This window comes from Pinus tabuliformis, chromosome 8 (assembly GCF_031772625.1).
Source record: "Pinus tabuliformis cultivar Carrire ecotype Pingquan chromosome 8, CPIR1, whole genome shotgun sequence".
NCBI classification, from domain to species: Eukaryota; Viridiplantae; Streptophyta; class Pinopsida; order Pinales; family Pinaceae; genus Pinus; species Pinus tabuliformis.
This window is the reverse complement of record NC_142294.1, coordinates 2,043,617,979-2,043,638,715: the sequence shown is the minus strand read 5'-3', so window position 1 is coordinate 2,043,638,715 and position 20,737 is coordinate 2,043,617,979.

Below are 20,737 nucleotides of genomic sequence, written 5' to 3'. Positions count from 1 at the left end.
CATGCCCACAATCAGCAGAGGTAATAGATGGCACAAACATAGGATTTGCAGCCTTTAACAGGAGGAACAGAATTTACAACATAAATAATTCCTCTACAATGTGCTTTCTAACAGGATTCACTAAAAGAGTTAATTAGATATTTAGTTTTTAAGTTATTAATCAATATTCACGTTATTTTTTATCTTTGATTTGAGGTTGCCATTTTTTTGAAAATGATATTTTTAAGAAAATAATATTTTTGGGTGTATTTGTTTTTCCAAAAACCAATTTATATAATATTATATACAAGTATAATATTTCTAATTGTTTCAATTTATAAATAATGAAAGGAAAATAATTTAATCGTAAAAAATATAAAAAAATTTCTTAAAATTTAAAAATATAACAAATTTATTTTTTCCACATTATCCGTATTCGAATTCGAATTTGGTAACTATGCCAAAAACTGAGTATAAATAAAGAAAAATTAGAACTTGTGACGTAAACAGTTTCCGCATTATCCTTATTCGAATTCGAATTTGGTAACTATACCAAAAACTGAGTATAAGTAAAGAAAAATTAAAACCTGTGACATAAACAGCAACCCAAACAACTGGCAAACAAACCAAACCCCTTAGGGCAGTAGTATATGCATGAACATATTTATATTTTATTTGTTAGTTCATGTGTTCTATTTCTAGAGATGTAGCAGTTAATCCAAGACACTGATATTATAGGTAGATTTGCCTTTACACCAAAACACCCCAAAACCCACATAGTAAACTTCCATATCCTACTTTGAATGGGCAGTAGGTCCATGTTTCCAAAGTGAAAGTTAATCCAAGTGATAGATTCCCAAAGATCCAGAGATGCAACGGTTAGTCCAACATTCAGGTCAGCACAGAACCATTATGGCCATTGGCAAGGCACTTTTGTAAGGCACTGTTACACCCATGATTACCAGCAAGGCTCCCGAGTCCTTATTTCTCAGGAGTCTTACCTACCCTGCCAATACCACCGTTAACATCAGCTAGATGTTCACGCAGAAAGCTAGAGAATTCTGTAACAAGTGAGAGAAATCTTAAATGCAGAAACAACCCGAAATGAATACTCATTCTTGTACCACTAATTTGATGGGTCGATATTAAATAAGAAAGGAGAGCGTCAGTCACGTGCACTGGTCAATATATTGTTAGGTGAATCATCATGGAGATCACTGCGATTGCAATGAACACCCTAATGGGTCCTCCTTGCATTCAATGGGTAGAATGCTTCTAGATTGTTGCTTTGAATGGATGAATCATCCAAGGATTCGCTGGACTTGTAACTAACGCACTAAATGGCCCTCCTTACATAAGGGGTTAGAATTGCTACTAGATTGTTGCTTTGAATTTGTTTCCCGTTTGGATAGCTGTTGATTTCGAATGTACATTTGTTTCTAGATTGTTACTTTTAATAATTCGGTGCACCGTGTTTCTAGATTGTTACTTTTAATAATTCGGTGCACCGTTGAATAGGATATTGATCTTGAATTAGACTCGCTGTCAAATAGGTTATTCATTTGGGTATGCCAGTGCTACCACGTGTGTTTGTTTTGTGGATATGGCTGTTGACAATTCTCATCTTCTCGAAATTTATCAGGTTTCCTTAGGGTTTTGAATATTGAGTCATGGACTCTTTATTCGTCAGCCATCTGGTCATTTTTAATTTAATTGTAGATTCCGAATTTTTAGAGAATACCTCAAAATCTTCGATTAATTTACATTCAACTTAACCATCTCTATGAAGGATTGTGATTTTGGCATCAATCGATTAGGGAGATGGAAATAATGATTTTGACATCATAGGTGATGTTGTGTAGTAAATTTTGAAAGGGAATAAGCTTGTGAGGGGAATTCATTTAGAACATCATAAAAATGTAAAGTAAATATTATTTCTAGGTTTAATCGTTTACACACAAATGATGTAACACTCGATGACCATATAAACTTTTCAATTAAATGTTGGAATTAGCAATCTACATAAACTCAAATCTTAACTAATAAAACAGTTACTTTTTAACTGAAATATGATACATTTATCCGCGCTAATGAGATCTGCAGCCCCGCGCAGAGTCCAAAGAAAAAATTGTGGAAACAAACTCAACTGCAAGTCTGCAAGTATGAAATGTGCAAAATTTAGCTAATAACAGAAAGAAGTGTAACGGCAAACACTATAATCCGATACCATTGTTACAGATTTTAATTGAAGAAAATCGTTCTGTCACTCAAAAAAGGTGAAAATATCTTAAAAACTATAATGTCGGAGATACAAAATTCTGTGTAGAGGTCGGCAGCTCCACATAGAATCTACCACTCCATGTGACCTATCAATTGCTCAGATCGCTGGTAGATATTGAAAAGATTTACAAAGAGGCAGAGAGAATGAGTAAACACATTTTGATATTGGCAACGGCTCAATAAATTGTATTCCTGTTTTGGAAGCAAATGAAGGATGGGCGCCTCAACCAATAATCATGTAATTCTGAGAGATTTGACTGTCATCTGGAATAACAGCTGATAGCCACTTGAGACCATTAAAAATCGAAGCGCTATGATCCATATTAAGTTTTTTAAGACAAGTTTTGCGCAATAACCAACAAATATGATTTATAATCTTGATTATGAACCACACTTATTGACTTAACAGTGCATAATTTAACAGTGCATGAAGAAATTGACATCTATGAATAAATTAATATGATTATCACCTAAAAATTTAGAGATTATTGTGAATAACCTTACCTATAATAACCAAGGATAATATTTGACCATCAATCACAATAACCACTGATATCCCCGAAATTGGGCAAAATTTAAATCTACAAAATAAAACAGTGGTGTTCCGTTGAATCTTTACAGCAACGTTCCTGCATGCAACTACCCTTTGTTCAATACAGATTAATTATTACATTGCAGGCAGTGACGTTCTTCAACGTTTGGTAGAGCCTTATCTACACCTTGAATTGAAAATCCACCTTCCTTTCATACTTTCTCAACAGTGGGAGTAGATACCACCATGCAGATGTGAAGAATATTGCTGCTAGCCGGCCAGAGAAAACCAAACAGACGAGGGTGATTATAAAAACAGTCAAACCCACGCTGGTGTCGTAAGCCATGGCCTGCCTCGTGCTCCTATATGATCCCTGCACTACTGACTCAGGTCTGGTGGGCCGATTATCAACGGCCACAACCCTTGTGATTTTCTTAGGTTTAGATTGACGATGATGATGATTGTGCTCAGAATCTATGCTTTTGGGCTTTACAGCCTTTGGAGAAGTCGTAATACCGGAAAACTCAACATGGGCTCTCACAGGACGGTTGGGCACATTCACAGTAAGGCCAAGGTTTGAGGATTTTCCCGTAATATGATTTGAGTCGTTCTGTTTTGCAATCGCTTCATCGTCTCCTCCATTAGGGTTTCTGGAATACCCTGTCAAGTATGAAACCCCCTTCATAAAAAATTTCTTCACGCAGATCCCACCTTCTACCGCCATGGCCGCGGCCGCAGAAACGGCTGACTTTCTCACCCACATCACGCTGAAAGCCAATCCCCCGAAGGCCGCGTGTTTAAGAAACTGACACCACGTCATAACAGGGCTATGACTCCTCTCGTTAAACACAGAAATCGAAATACTCTCAGGCTCCCCATCGATATCATCCCCTTCATCTTTTCTCCCCAATTCTCCATCCTTCTCTGCATTATTATCCTCTGCAGGTCCCAGGATCGAAACCCCGGCAGTACCCACGCCATTGTTTTTCTTCCAGATTCCCTCTCTGGCTCTTACCACAACTGGAACCCATCCGTCCTCCCAGTATGAGAATTTGACTAGGGCCTCCGGCGCACCAGTCTTGTTCGCGATATATTCTCTTCTAGCAGAGAGTTCGGCATAGAGGCTCTCGAACTGGTCAAGACCTCTGGTGGAATAAAGAGTCGATCTCTTGCTATGTTTCTGCCGGGATTTGGGCCTGGGCGACACAGCGATTTCTTCTGCTTCGCCTACCACTGATATCCCCCCACAACGCATCGATCCCGCGAACCAAAAGCACAAAATCCCAACTCAAAAAACACAACGGAATTCACCCGTTCCCAGCCTTGAGCCGGCCTCTGAAACCTTTCGTCAAACTGATGGCTTGGCTTTGATTCTGAATATAAGAAATCGTCAATAAGTGGATCCCTAATGGTGAGTGAATTGTTATCCCCTCTATATGTAGGAATTCAGAAGAGTTATATAGGAATTCAGAAGAGTTATAAATATATATAGGCGTACTATCCACGAAGGTAGTGATGTATGGATCACGAAATGTAGCAGAAGAAGTTTCCATGCGCTCCCCGGTGGCACGGCGACGACCGGGCAAGATGACAAAATAAATATAATTGACTTGACTTGGTTGGTTCTTCTAGATCGATGCGTTACCTGATTCACTGGATATCACTGCTTTCCATTTTATTTGTGGATCATTTGAATATAAGGAGCCGGCTGATTTTATTTTTGGATCATGTGAATATAAGGATCCGGCTGATTTTTAAATATGGATTACGTAAAAACATTGAAATATTGTTGTAATTACCATCACCGTTATCTTAATAGATGTGATTGATATAGGTCGTTTTCCACCTTTTTGATATAAATGATATCGATTAGTTTATGTTAATTGTATTTATTTATGTGATTGTTTTAATTGATATCTGACTTATATTCCAGAAGCATAGCCACAAATTTAGTAGTGGTTGATGGAAAATGACAGAAAATCAGTGAGAGCAGCATCCAATGACACTTGAAAGTGGACCAGATTTTTATGCATCCCGATCTATGTCATTGTCAATGACAATACTTTTGATTATTTCATTCTACATATTTCTGATCCATTCTCTTGGATAGAAAAAATATTCTATCTATTTTTAATAAAATAATGTTTATTAATATAAAAAAATTTAAATAAATTTTATTCATAATTATCAAATTTATATTGGATTTGGAGTATGCTTTAAAACTGTTTTTGTTTCGCTAAAAGCTTGTCCTTTTTAGATGTAAGGAAACAAGTTAACCGCCCAAGATCTAGAGACCTATGACAGGAGTGAAAGCCTGCCCCCTTACTGACCACCGGCAAGTTATTCCAGGTGATACGGTTTTTTTGAATAATGGTGATGAGTTAACCTGCAGTCACAAATAACAACAAAAAATAATTGTCCTCACTACTGCTAAGTTATAATAAGTTTTCCCACCTTATAAAAAACTACCAAATTTATATTTAAAAAAATCTATTTATTCAAATTAATTTAATTCCTTAATAAAACGCAATCACTTTAAATAATCACTTCATGCTACACAATCTCATACCACACCACGTACCTTTCACGATAACTATGTGGAGTTTTTTTTTCCATTTTCATGAAGTCACATCTCTATAATCTCATAATCACTCCTGCTTAATAAACATCAAATTTAGACACCTTCAACATAAGCTTCTCCGTATTGGATATGAAAGCCGTATACAAACAAACGCACTCGAAGAAGCATTTATTTTCTTCGTTAGGTTATGTAGTTCAATACGCAAACAGTTCGATAGTAACACTCGAAAATATCATCCTCAATTCATATCAATTACAATAATAACAATAGAGTTAGACAAAACATTTCGTTGTCAATTTTTGAAGCGAAAATATGTAGAACATATTATAAGTGGAAATGGTATAACATTTATGTAATTATGGAAAGAAAAAATACCAAGTTTTTAATTAAGCTATTAAGGTAGGATAGCTCAATTTTAAGGGATATGTTTGGTTTTTTTGTGATAAAATTTGAAAATTAGGTTATTGTAATATTTCTTTGTTTTACTTTTATTTTTTGTAATAATAATTATCATGAAATATCAATGTGGAGGAGAACAACTAGTGTGTGGAAAATCACTGCTCATTAAAAACTTAAAAGTTATAATTTAAAATTAATTAAAAACAACTAAAGGTTGGGCAACCTTATGGATTCTTGTTTTGAGGGAAGTTTTTTTGCTTGTGTAATTTGAATGCCATGCCTTAGCAAATTGAATGCTTGACACTACTTGCTTGCTCACCTGATTTGAAAAGTCGTGACCCACAACAATTGACTTAAATGATGAAGTTGCTTACAAATTCAAGAAGCCATTGTCTAAGAGGTTTTATGACAATGTGATTGGGGTTGAACTCGTGTTGGAAGAATGATTGACAGTCTAGGTGGAAGGACAACCAGTAACCATTCCCCTTTACTTCTCACAAATCATAGAGACACTCTCAAGAAACAAGGTGGAAGAGCCAAGTAATGGGCTCTCTTAGAATACACCAAGGGATAGTGGAGAAATTCTACATATACACAAAAAAGTAAAACTAGGGTTAGAGGATTCAATTGGAGTTCCTTGATTGTGTTTGAGACCACTAAAACCCTTATGTTAACCTACATTTCCTATGTGCAATTTAGTGATTGAGTTCAACCACTATGTGCTTGCCTTTGGCTGATGAACCACTTAGTGCTTGTAGTTTGGTCAATGAATCACCGAGTGGTTGTCAAATTGTAAATTAAACCATTGGATGCTTACAATTATGTTGATGAACCACTTAATGCTTGCTAATTGGCTAATGAACCACGTTCATAGTGGAATTTATCCCTAGAATTGAGCATTATACTACATATGATGTTTATTATTTTTATAATGAACCACTTAGTGCTTGCTAACTAGCTGATAACCCACCCTCATAATTGATCTGGCATCCCTTTGATTTAGCAACATTATTCAAGATCTTTTCCCCAGTTGATATTAGCATAATTGCTGAAAGAGCATGTAAAAACCATATGTGTAAACACTTAAAGAAGAAGCAACATAAAAGAGATCATAATGACTATATGTGCATGTTTGATAATGGATTTTGTACACTGTGGACTATGTATTCGTGCCCCGCTTCAATAGTGGGGAGGTCGCTTCATTCATCTCATTATAAAGAAAGACAAATACATGGAAAAATACATCATTATACCTCCATTCCTAGGAGCGACTTGAAATTTGGCTACTCAAATCGTAGCAATCACAACACTAGCATGTCTATCTCGTCTTCTTGAAACTTTTGACTATAAACCTAACCTACTTCTAATAAGTGCAATATTATCTCGAACATCGTGCCTAACAATTAATGATGAAGGCAAGTTTCTGCCATGACCCCTAATTTTGTTGCCCAAATACAAAAACAGACTGCACCATTGTGATCCTTGTGAAATTCTGGTTAAAATGAGTGTAAAGTTTGCTAAATTTCGCCACTTGCAACTATGGCCCCACAAGTAATCCTTTAAATTCCTCAAAGATTTTTCCTGGAACCATGCGTCAATGTTCGACACTTGGTGTTCTGACAAATCATAATTTTAGGGTTCCATCTGTTTAGGATTTTGTTGATGGTGCTGGACCCACCAAAATTCAAGGGATCTCCTGAGTATGAAGTACCAAATAGACCTCACACCATTTGGTGTAGGATTCCCATCCGGTATGATGGCCTAGTTGTTATTATCTTAAAGATTTGCCTTAACTCTTGCTTGTCAACACATGAGAGTGGTTTACTTTGTCTTTGAACAAAGAGGTTCGCGTGCCAGCTGAGTGCTCAATGCCGCTTGTGTCAAGGTTCTTTCACTGTAGAGGGAGAGGATTAGAGTGAGTCTCAAGTCAAAAGTGAATAGTCCCAACTCTGTTAGAGACACACAACACAATAGGACATGTGAAGCTTCTGATGGACTAGTCCACACGGATACGACAGTCACAAAACACAAGGTGAAAAGATAGCACGTACAACACCCAGCAGAATAGTCCACACGAGTGCAACGATCGTTATAACAAGTTTACGAGAATGAGTCTGTTAAGTGTCTGACGGAATATTCCACACAAGCGAGACAAGGTTAACAACTAATGCAACACATTTCCAACAGCATATGTACTAAAACAACCGAAATACTTCAACTGTCTTAATACAGGTTAAAGCAACATGCATTACAAGCGCCTAAAGAATAGTCTTACAAATGAATACAATACATGTGTGAAAACATGCTGGCCTATTAATAGGCTTATGCATTAAGAGAATTTCCAAGGCCCATCCATACACCATTACATCACTAACCCCGATAGCGGGGCATTGGAGTGATTGCTCGCTCCTCAAAGAAAAGACTATAGACTCTTAAGGCTATGTGGGAGGAGCTAAGGTGAAAAGTATTTTTCATGTACAAATGAGGGGTATATATAGCCAAGGGTGAAACTAATCATTGTGACTGTTCAACTTCGCTCATGATTGTTTGACTTACATGACTCTTCAACTTTACATGTGGGTCTCTTGGACTTCCACGTTACATTACATTGATTACAACAGTATGGCCCACAGTAGTGATGTGGCTAAGATGACTCATGACATGACTCGACACGACAGTGTTGGTATGTTCATGCTGATGGTGGTGTCCATGTCAAGTTGCAGTGCTGCTGAGTGATGAGTGTGCTCTTGGTGTATCATAGCTTCACCTCTGCATGGCAAGGTGTGTAGAGTCTTCGATGGTCTTGGTGTTTGCTTGATGTTGCACGTGCATGTATCCATTTCACTAGTACTTGGCATGTTTCATGTGTTCATCCGCTCACGAAAAAGTCTCCTAGCATGCGCTCCTTATTCATCCCATTCATCATCCCGCCATGTCTCATCCACGGGGGTTTCACTCAATCAATCTCTGACATATCACATGCATTCATGGCATACTAAACAATACCTTTAATTTGACTACATATTGGAAAATACCTCTAAAAATCACATTATTTTACCCCCTACCAATACAAACCCAGTACACCTTCCCAATTAAAAAACCCCCTACTTTCACTAGATATTGTAGATATCCTTTTTCTCATTAAGATTTTTTATACCCCTTTATATTTTCCATTAACTTTGACCTCCATTTTTTATACTTTCCAATAGAAAAACCCTTTAACCCCTATTATATGCTCAATATATTATGCCATTTTTTCCTCAGTATATATCCCCTAATATGAACCCACGTGGTATGGTATTGCTCCCCTGGCAAAGCCCTCGTGGTCTCATCCATGTACCTATATTTGCAATCATTCATCACGAGATGACATGAAATCCAGAAATATCCTAGTCTACCATGATGCATCATCTTTCGTTTTCAGGTGTAGGTGACCAGGAGAGAGGACAAGGCTCTGAAACTGCGCAGAGCACATTTCAGGCCAGGATGTGGGCTTTGAGGCACTGTCAAGGAAAATTGTGCAGGGGTCACTCAGAGGTTGGGGTGAGCATTTCGGAACAACAATGAACTTATGCGAGATTTGGCTCAGCTGGGAGGAAGAATTGCACAATCTTTTCAGGGAGGTAGTGCGGGCAGTAGGGAGGACACTGGCACTGAAAACTGCGTAGATTCTCTGAGGAGGCTGGCAGCGGGCTGCGGGAGCTTGCTAGCCAAAACTGCGCAAAACTGGGAGGTTGGCTTGCACGACATGTCTCCGCAGTTTCTGGGTTGAGCGGGGTGTTGGGAAGCTTGAGGGTACTCCAAGAAAACTACGAAGTTTTTAGGAAGAGCAGTAGGCCAACTGGTAGGGGATTGGCTAACAAAACTGCATATATTTCGAGGACAATGTAGTGACAAGCACTGGCTGCCTATCCTTCATGTATGTGCAATTTCTCCAGTTAGCGGAGGTGGGCATGCACACAACTTCTGCGCAATTATTTGGAGGAGTGAAGCCCCAGGTCACTACCTAGTCAAACTCTCCAGTTGACGAGCGAGAAGCTTGATAGATTGGCTTGCGGGTAGTGCAAGTTGAGATGGCTTCTTAGGAAACTTCTAAGTTGTTCTAGGCGACAGTCAGTTGGGTTGATTCTAAGATTGCGCAGTGCAGATTGCCTGGGAGGCAGTCTCAAGCTCTGTGCAATTCTGGGTAGCAGTACATGATCACTGAGGGCAGAGACTGCATAGTGCAGCTCAGTGGAGGTTTGATTGGTAGAGGGTGGTTTGGTCAGCAAATCTTCAACAAAATGACTGTGTGAATGAGTGAAATCATGTATGCATGAACTTGCGAACACACAGTCAACATGAATCGATGACAGACTCCTCGAACCAACAAGAAAACATATGCTCAGTGTGACTAACCAATGGGTGTGGGCGTGTGACACTTGCGATAAATCGTTGATTGATCACGACGACACTTGTGTGGCATTGCATACAAATTCATGTGTGACTGCGACAGATACTTACATAGCGGACACAACTTGTACACACGAAGACAACCCTTCAACATAGCCAGAACATGACTGCAAGCATGACATTGTGACCAACATGCTAAAAGATGTCCGGTGAACGGTCAAGCGAGGAGGGTGCAAAGACTCGACACGAGCTCATGGGATGAGCTCGAGTTTTTGCAAACATCAAGAACAAAAACCAAGGAAGGCTCTGAAATTGGATGTAGGCCAAATTTTTGGAGGGTGTTGCAGCTGCGACAACAGATTCTAAAAAACTCATAGTTACATACCGCTCTCGGTTCAAGCCTCTTGAGCTCTTAGCTCTGCTCCTGGTTCCTTGACTCAATGGTCATGGATTTTCTCGACTGGTTCTAGCTGAATGGAATTGGTTGAGTTTTACATGGTCGAGTTGGAATACCTACCAAGGTTATGTTAGTTGGTGGCTTGGTTGGCATGAGTGTTAATAGGAATTGAGCTCCTGCTGCGTTTAGGTTCAAACCCAACCCACTATTGATTTTGACATGTAAAAGCACAATTGTTAAAAACAACCTGCCATCGTATTGGAACTTTCCTGTCAATTGTTTGTCGAGTTTTAAAACTGTAATATTTAAGTTAATATTGTCGATTTCAAATTAAAACATCGAATTTCGACAACCTCGTTCACATTTCGTCGTAGGAACAAACCGCCCATTAGCGTATAACAATAAACGGTTTATTTTAAACTCCAAAATCACTAATCGTGGTACCATAATCGTTGTTAATCAAGACCATTCACCAACTTGTCGTGGTCTAGAAACTTGTCGGTTCGATGGTTATGGTTGTCGAGTTACCATTTTGTATCGATTTTAATCCGCTGAGAATTGTGGTATTGATCGTTGATGGCCATCACATACTCATAAATTGTTCGTGATAACAATTGTGATTACCGCCAACATAGAATTTAGGCGTCGGAAACTATTTAACCAATGTCAGTTTGGAACTTTGCCAAATAATCATTTATAATATTTCACTACTAAGTTGAATGACCAACTGCCAATTTTAATTTATTGCCAACAATACGTTTAACGTGTTGCTAAAATTGGCATTGATGTCAAATGGTCATGATAAGGAAACTTGTTGTCATTAAGTTGATTGATTAATGTGGATGAATGTTGTTGATGTCATTGCAAAGGCTGAAAGTGATGTGAAGTGAAAAGTCTATGATAATCGATGTGAAGGTTGAACATTGTCAAATGGAACATAAAATATTAACATGAAACTTGAAAAATATATGCTTTCACTTAATAGATGATCTAAAATCACCCCTAGTTGACCTTAGGAAATTAATGAAGGTATTACAGACTCATGTGCTGGTGTGTGTGTGTCTATGTTATCTTGTGCAATGGATCAATAAGATTGCAAAATACACAGACACTGGAAACAGTAAGAGATCACAGTAAGCAAAACATAAACACAACAAAATTTAATAAGGAGTTCACCCAATCCTCCTAGGATACATCTCCTGGTCCAGATTTCAGTGATGGTATTTTTATTGTGTTTTTAAAACAAAGTCTTACATTAAGGAGCTCAATCTGAGTCTCACTTGATAGAGGATGATCAGTGGGATGGCACTTGGAATTCCCAAGTCCTTAGAGTTCATAGACTCCCCTCACTGAATTTCGACCTCAATTAGTCTCTGTTTGCTCAATGCCGTCCTTACTCTGATGGTTAGCTTGGCTTCTCTGTCCTTTGCAATTTTTCCTCTCTTTCTGTGTCTCTCACCCTTCGGCTTCTTCACTGCTTCCCCTTTCTGTCTCTGTCAACTCATGGATTTAAAGCTAGTTCGTCCCTTTGACTGTTCGTTTCGGCTTCCCGGCTCTCTGGATCGCCTGACTCTGCCCGCTGGGACTCCTCTACCCTGCATCATCATCGCTGTGTAATGATTCGCAGAGAGGTGGCCACCTGTCTCCCTGCGAATTGAGTGTCAGTTCTTCCTGAACGGTTGTTTTTTCCGTTAGTTCCTAGATGCCTGCGAAACGGATCCTTCTGTCGGCTCATTGATCAAATCGAACTTCAAATCTTATGCGCCGTAGTTTATTTCTCCCTCGGGTCCGGTCATCCATCAGGTTGAACCTCCGCCGTTGATCTGGAGCCTCCAGATCTTACGATCTTCACTTATATCACACAGTTGAGTTGCTCGACTGTTAGTTTGCGATGTAAACGATTTTTCTCTCTCCCCGCCGGACGCACATCCTCGGTGTATGGAATCGCTGGGTCCTTGGCCAAACTCACTTACCGCTTGAATGCCTCCGACATTTCGCCGATTTTCAATGCGGGACCCGCCTTATCAGTTTTAGCGCTTTCCCATGGTTTTCTGGTCCCCCTTGTGACCGAACGCGCGGGATCCATGGGCCAACGGTTAGCGTGCTTTGACCGAAGGTCCTCATTGTTCCGTGCTGGCTACAAATTGCCATTATTCAGAGGTTATTTATGATAGTTTCATTCACTCTGATCAATTAGGGAATTTTTTGAGGATCTAATTTGGATCACGACCTTCCTACTGAAAAAGCTTTTGGACCACCAAAAGTTGGTTTTCAAGCATCGACTAGGTGAGGATACAACTTTCTTACCTGTCCAATCTCTATCCATTTTGCATTGCTTGACTTTGAACCCTTGAGTCCAATTCTGAGGTACTCAACATCTCCTGTGCGCGTCGTTCTCACCTTCCTGTCCAAAACTGTGTCTTCCTGCAAGTCATTAAGATATTCAGGTAATAGGTCATTAATAGAAGGCAATTGATTATGCTCCTCGGGATCTTCAATTAACGAAGGTTCAAATAGTCTCAAGCTATCTGCATTGAAGACTGAGTAGATCTGCATATAGGCTGGCAAATCAAGGAAAAAGCATTATCAACAATTTTCTCAAGGATCTTGAAAGGTCCATACCTTATTGGTTTTAGCTTTTTACCTTCACCTTGCATCTTTTCCTTGTTGATATACAGCCAGACTTGATCACCAACTTGGAAACTATGCTCCATCTGATGCTTGTCATGCCTTGCCTTGTATTTGACCTGGCCCTTTTCCAGCTGTTCCTGTACTACCTAATGGATCTCTTGGATTTGTACAATGAACCTAGTTGCCTTGTCCACATCACTGTGTCCTTACCAAAGACAAAATCCAAGGGAGACCTTGGTGTGAAACCAAAACAGGTCTCAAAGGAGATATCTGTGTGGAAGAATGTTTGGCTCGGTTGTAATCATGCTGCACATAACACAAATGTTCATCCCAAAGCTTGGGATGTTTGCTTCAATATCTCCTGAGCAACTGGATCACTGTCATGTTGACTACTTCTGTCTGGCCATCGGTTTGTGGATGGAAAGATGTGCTTTTCTTCAGTTTGGTGTTCATTAGTTCCCACAGACTTGACCAAAACTTCCCCACGAATCTAGTGTCTTGATCAGATATAATGGAAGTGGGTAATCCAAAATGAACCCATACATGCTGAAAGAATAAGTTTGCAGTTTGTTCAGCTATAATCTGTTTATTACAAGGTATCAAAATACACATTTTGTTGAACCTATCCACAACAACATACAGATAATCATGACCTTTCCTAGACTTAGGCAGTCCTCCAACAAAGTCCATGGAAAGACTTTCCCAAGGATGAGAAGGAACTGGCAATGGAGTGTACAAGTCTAGTTTCCTATTGCTGGGCTTGCTTTTAGCGCACATAGTACACCCTCTTACATATCTAGAAACTGTCTCATTCATTTTTGGCCAATAACAAAATTTTTGCAACTGTGCAATTGTTTTACTTACCCCAAAGTGACCTGATATTAGAGAAGTGTGTGCCTCTCGTATTATCTTTACTCTTTCAGTTTTTGGAATGCATAGCTTCCCACAATGATACAAGAGTCCGTCCTTAATGTGATAATCCAATTCTTCCATTCGTTTGCCTTGACTTAAAGTTGCATATACATCTTTAAAGTCCATATCTTGAGCATATTGTCCAATGTAGCTCTCATGCAATACTGAGTTATGCTTAAGTATAATAGATGCATTTATAATAGGTCTAGATAACATATTTGCAACTTTATTATGTATGCCCTTTTTATATCTGACGACTAAATGAAACTGCTGTAGGAACCCCATCCATTTGTAGTGTCTTGATTGCTGCAACTTAGTTTGGGAGTGTAGATATTGAAGTGGTTGATGATCAGTATGGATAAATCTCTCTTTTCCCATTAAGTAATGTTTCCACTTTTTCACACTCTGTACTAATGCATACAATTATTCATCATATGTGGGATAGTTAACTACTGCAAAATTAAATGTCTTAGATTGATAACATATGGTTTTTCCATGTTGTATCAACACTGCTCCCATGGCATATTCACTGGCATCTGTTTGGATCTCAAATGGTCTTTGAAGATCCGGAAGTGCTAGTACTGGTGTTGTACTAATCTTTTCTTTCAAGGTGTCGAAGGCTTTCTGCTGTTTTCCTCCCCATTGAAACACCTTGTTCAATCCTGTTAAAGCATGTAAGGGAGTTGCAATTAAGGAAAAGTTAGAAATGAACTTTCTCCAATATTGTGCTTCTCCTAAGAAGCTTCTAACTTCTGTAGCAGATTTGGGTTTAGGCCAGTTTACAATGACTGCAACCTTAGAGGGATCTATCCTCAATTCACCACCCCCTACTATGTGACCCAGATAATTCAAGGATGTTTTTCCAAATTCACATTTTGAGAGTTTAACATAAAGTTTTTCTCTTTTCAAAACATCTAATGTCTGCTTAACATGCTTTAAGTGTTCTTCCCACGTTTTTCTAAATATAAGAATGTCATCCAGATATACAATAACAAAATCATCAAGAAAAGGTCTGAGTACATCATTCATCATTCTCATGAAAGTAGCATGAGCATTAGTTAAGCCAAAAGACATAACTAGCCACTCATACAATCCCTGCTTTGTTTTGAAAGTAGTCTTCCATGCCTCTTGTCAGCAACCCTGACCTGAGGATACCCACTATGCAAGTCTAACTTGGAAGAATAAACAACTTCTTTTAATTGATCTAATAAATCATGTATGCAAGGAAGGGGATAACAATTTTTTATTGTTATTTTGTTCAGTGCTCGGTAATCAATGCACATTCTCCACGGGCCATCTTTCTTTCTCACCAAAACGATTGGTGACCCACATGGTGATGTGCTAGGTCTGATGAACCCCTTCTTGAGCAACTCCTGCACCTGCTTCTTGATTTATGCATTCTCTAAAGTGGACAACCTGTGCATCCCAATGTTAGGCAATGGAGCATCTTGCTACAAATTAATATCATGCACTATTTCCTTTTTGGGTGGTAGACCTTTAGGTTCTTGAAACAAGATATCATACTCTGAAACAAATTTTTTTAAATCAGCTTGCTGTTTAGCATCACAACCCTCAAATACATTGGTTTTATCAGGTTTCTTTTCCTTTACAACCATCAGTAAAAATTGTTTGCATGAATTTACCATTCGTTTCATCTGCCCTGAGTTTATGAGAGTATAATTATTCTTGAGCTTATGAGCTCTTACAAAGTATTCGATTTCATCTTTAATGAGTAGATACTTGTTCTCAGCTCTATAGAAAATAGATTTTCTGTCATACAAGTAAGGACTTCCTAAAACAATTCCACATATATCCAAAGGAATTATATCTAACTCAACCTCATCTACAAATTCCGACCCAAAAGAAAACTTACGTTTGCATTGTCTAGTCACTTGTAGTTGTGCTTTATCACTTAACCAACCTAATGGGTATGGTTTCTTGTGAGGTGTAGTCAGTAATCCCAAATTCTTCACAATTGCTTCAGAAACTAAATTTACTTGTGAGCCACTATCAAACAAAGTATCAATCTTTTGATGGTTGGAAATATCTTGAATATGGAAAAGCTCATGTCTTTTTCTCTCATTTTCTTCATCAATAGTAGATTGTGCAGAATTACTAGTAGATGATTCAAAATTCTTACCTTTTATACTTGTGGCTACAATGGTTGTTTCATCTCCTAAGTCTGACCCCAAATCTTTCTGAATAGTTGCAACAATCATCTTCTTCTTGCCCTCTAACTTCTTAGGTCTCAGCTCCGGATGTAGAATCCAATAGTGCTCATCATCATGCCCATCCTTCTTACAATGAGTGCATGAAGACTTGCATTTCTATGCAGTGTTGGCCTTCCTCTCTTTCCATTTTTGTCTTCTTTTCTCCTTATTCTTGCTTGCAATGGGCTTGGATGATCCTCCAACCTCTGGGTTCCCATTCTTTCCTCTAGCTTCTAGATGCGTAACTTGAACAGATACCTCATCTATACTAGTGGGATTAAACATGAGGTTAGTGTGCCTCATGTAGCTATGTAGACCACCGATGTACTCCAACAGAGTCTCAGGTGAGTCTAATGAGATTCCTAGAATCAAAGCTCTCTTCCTAAATTCTTGGGTGTAACCTTGTACTCTTTGTCCTTTTAATTGGCGATGAGTTTGCCAGCTCATCATGGCTTGCTGCATGTAGGCCAGTGGATAGAACTGCTTTTTTATTGTAGAAACAAATTCACTCCAGATAGAAAGTCTTACCATGTCTCTTCATGTCAGCTTGGGTCCTGCCTTCCCACCAAACCAAGGCAGTGCCCCCAAGGCGTAGGTTGGCCAGTTGAATCTTGCTCTTGTCTGAGTCGATACTCTGCACTCTGCAATAAAAATCAATTTGTCTGATCCAATTGTCCAGCTTTTCTGCATTCAACTCTCCATCATATATTGGTAAATCAAATTTAACATCGAGTTTAATCAAAGATGTCTTGTTTTTATGTTGAGGGCTATTAGGAGGTAAGAGAAAGCTTTCTAAAGTCCTTATACATTTCCTCTACCATGGATCTCATGGCTAGGAAACTATCTATAAATTGAGGGTCTGGGCCCACAGAACCTTCCTCCGACATTTTCTTCTGAGGATAAACTCTTCCAATTTCAGGATTAGTTTCGACCAACTCTCCTTCTCCTAATTTGAGATTTGATCTAGTTAGCATTCAATAGCTAACTCCAACACAAGCTTGTCTAACCTTAACAACCTAGAGCTCTGATACCACTTGATCTGAAATCACCCCTAGGTGACCTTAGGAAATTAATGAAGGTATTACAGACTCATGTGCTGGTGTGTGTGTCTATGTTATCTTGTGCAACAGATCAATAAGATTGTGAAATACACAAACACTGGGAATAGTAAGAGATCACAGTAAGCAAAACATAAACACAACAAAATTTAATAAGGAGTTCACCCAATCCTCCTGGGCTATGTCTCCTGGTCCAGCTTTCAGTGGTGGCCTCTTTATTATGTTTTTAAAATAGAGTCTTACATTAAGGAGCTCAATCTGAGTCTCACTTGACAGAGGATGATCAGTGGGATGGCACTTGGAATTCCCAAGTCCTTTGAGTTCACAGACTCCCCTCACCGAATTTTGACCTCAATTGGTCTACGTCTACTCGATGCCGCCCTTACTTTGATGGTCAGCTCGGCTTCTCTGTCCTCTGCAATTTTTCTCTCTTTCTATGTCTCTCGCCCTTCGGCTTCTTCACTGCTTCCCCTTTCTATCTCTGTCAGCTCATGGCTTTAAGGCCAGTGCATCCCTTCGACTGTTCGTTTCGGCTTCTTGGCTCTCTGGATCGCCTACCTCTGTCCGCTGGGACTCCTTTGCCCTACATCATCATCGCTATGTAACGCTTCGTAGAGAGGTGGCCACCTGTCTCCCTGCGAACTGAATGTCAGTTCTTCCTGAACAATCATTTTTTCCGTTAGTTCCTAGATGCCTACGAAACGGATCCTTTTGTCAGCTCATTGTCAAATCAGACTTCAAATCTTATGCGCCGTAGTTTATTTCTCCCTCGGGTCCGGTCATCCATTGGGTTGAACCTCTGCCATTGATCTGGAGCCTCCAGATCCTACGGTCTTCGCTTATATCACGTGGTTGAGTTGCTTGACTGTTAGTTCACGATGTAAGCAGTTTCTCTCTCTCTCTGCTAGACACACGTCACTCGGTGTATGGAATCGCTAGGTCCTTGGCCAAACCCGCTTACCACCCGAAATGCCTCCGATATTCTGCCAGTTTTGAGTGCGGGACCCGCCTTATTGGTTTTAGCGCTTTCCGATGGTTTTCTGGTTCCCCTTATGACTGAACGCTCGGGGTGTCTCCTTCTCGAGGGGTTTTCGCGTATCAGAAACAACCTCCATTTCCGGATTTGAGCTTCCCAATTGCCATTTTTGCACCATGCGCGGGCTCCATGGGCCAACGGTCAACGCGCTTTGATCGAAGGTCCTCGTTGTTCCGTGCTGGCTGCAAATTGCTATTATTCAGAGGTTATTTCTGATAGCTATAAGATTTCTTGAAGTCTGTCATTCACTCTGATCAATGAGGGAATTGTTTGAGGATCCAATTCGGATTAATAGATAAATGAAAGATATAAGATAATACAAATCTAATTTGTCTATTGTAATCATTACTAGTTGTGCTATTTTATTTGAGCTCTATTTTATATTACAATATATATATATTTTCAAAACTGAAAATGAATAGACAAGCTTGTGAACAGTTTTAGAAGACCAAGAGAAAATTCCTAATTTCATATTCCTACAAAGAATACAAACAGCCAATAAGGCTTGCTTATACACTGTACATTTTTGAATGGAAAAATAACTTTTGAAGTGAAGCAGTTTGCATGAGAAAGTTGATGAGCAGTAGCAGAAGAGGCACAAAGGTGAAAAGTAGAAGCAATGAAGATTTGCAGTAAACTTAACAACAAAATTGTATATCAAGTATCCATTGTTTTTGACTTGATATGGTGCTTGAGAGATTGTTGTCCCTTTATATGTTATATCTTGATAAAGAACATGTTGAAGTCTGTTGAGGTAGGAGCCTCCTGTGGATGGTAGACTGCAAAATATTTGTGGGAGTTGGAGCTTCCTTTGAGGTATGAGGCTCTTGTAGGTTGGAGCCTACAAAAATATGATGTAATAAGGAGTAGCATTTTGCCTTCACATCACTTTCAGCAAAAAAAATTGGTTTTCTCCCTTTGGAGTTTCCACTTATATCCTATGTCTTCATGTGTTGGTTCTGGAATGTTGTGTGAAAGTTCTTGAATTATGGATAAGTATATTTGAAAATTTATCTCTCCGACACTTGCAAAAGGAGTCCAATAATAATAAAGCATATACATAAACCATCAACTGCATAAGAAGAAAATTAAGTTTAGAAAAAAGTAAAGTTTTTAAATTACTGATTCACCCCCCAGTAATTTCCAAACATAAATATCAATTGGTATCAGAGAGTGTTCCTTCAGTAGTAGTCTAACAACTAGAAGGAGGTCCTAAGTGAGGGAAATGGTTAGTCAAGAAGGATTCTCAACAAATAAAGCACCTCTATTTATTGGTACAAGCTATGCCTTATGGAAAGTGAGAATGAAGACATATTTAATGTCTCCAGGAGTAGAATTCTAGGCTGTTGTGATGGTAAGGTATCAAGAACCAAAGGAAACGATTAGTGAAAAAGATGCCAAACTGAATTTTATAGCTAATGCAAAAGCTATGAATGCACTTCTGAGTGGTCTATGTGAGTATGAATTTATTAAATTAATGCATTGTCAGAATGCATTTTAAGACCTTAAAAATACACATATATAGAACATAGTTTGAGACCTTAAAAATGAATGAAGGTGAAGATATAGCTAAATTATTTTTAAGATTTGATGAAGAGTAAATGTCATGATGGGTTTAGGAAAACAATCAAATAAAGTGTAATAGTTCATAAAATATTGAGGTCATTACCTTCTAAATTCAATCTTAAGGTTTTAGCTATAGAAGAGACAACAAAATTTGAGACTTTGAATAGGGATCAATTACTTGGCTCTTTGACAGCATATGAGATGAGAATTCCAAAAGGGAATCCAGTCACTAGAGAGGCAAATTTCAAGGCAGAGAAGTCCATAGAAGAAAAGGAATGTTCATGCTCAGGTTCTCATGAAGAAGAAGCAAAATTTTTCAGAAGGTTGACGAAAGGTGCAGGTAAGTACAAATGAAAACTTCCATTTAAGTGCTTTAATTATGGAAGAGTGGGGCATTATGCTTAAAAATTCCTTATAAGAAAAACGAAAATCAACCTAAAGGGAAAGAGAAGAATAAGTATAATAAAATGCAGAAAGAAAAAAAGTTTAAAAGAAAAATCTTCTATGCTCAAGAAGATAGCAGTGTATCTGAAGCTTCCAATGAATCCTCTAGTGATGACGGAACCAACGAATTCGTGTTGATGGCCTTGGAAGAACTTGAAAAACATTGCCATGAATATGAAGAAAAAGAGTAATGTGAGGCAGATCTTGAGGGGGAGTTGATCAATGCCATGGATGAAATAGAAAGGCTTAAAATAAAGAATAGAAAGAAAAAAGTGATCCTATTGAATATGTAAAAGAAGAATCAAATTCAGAAGACATTA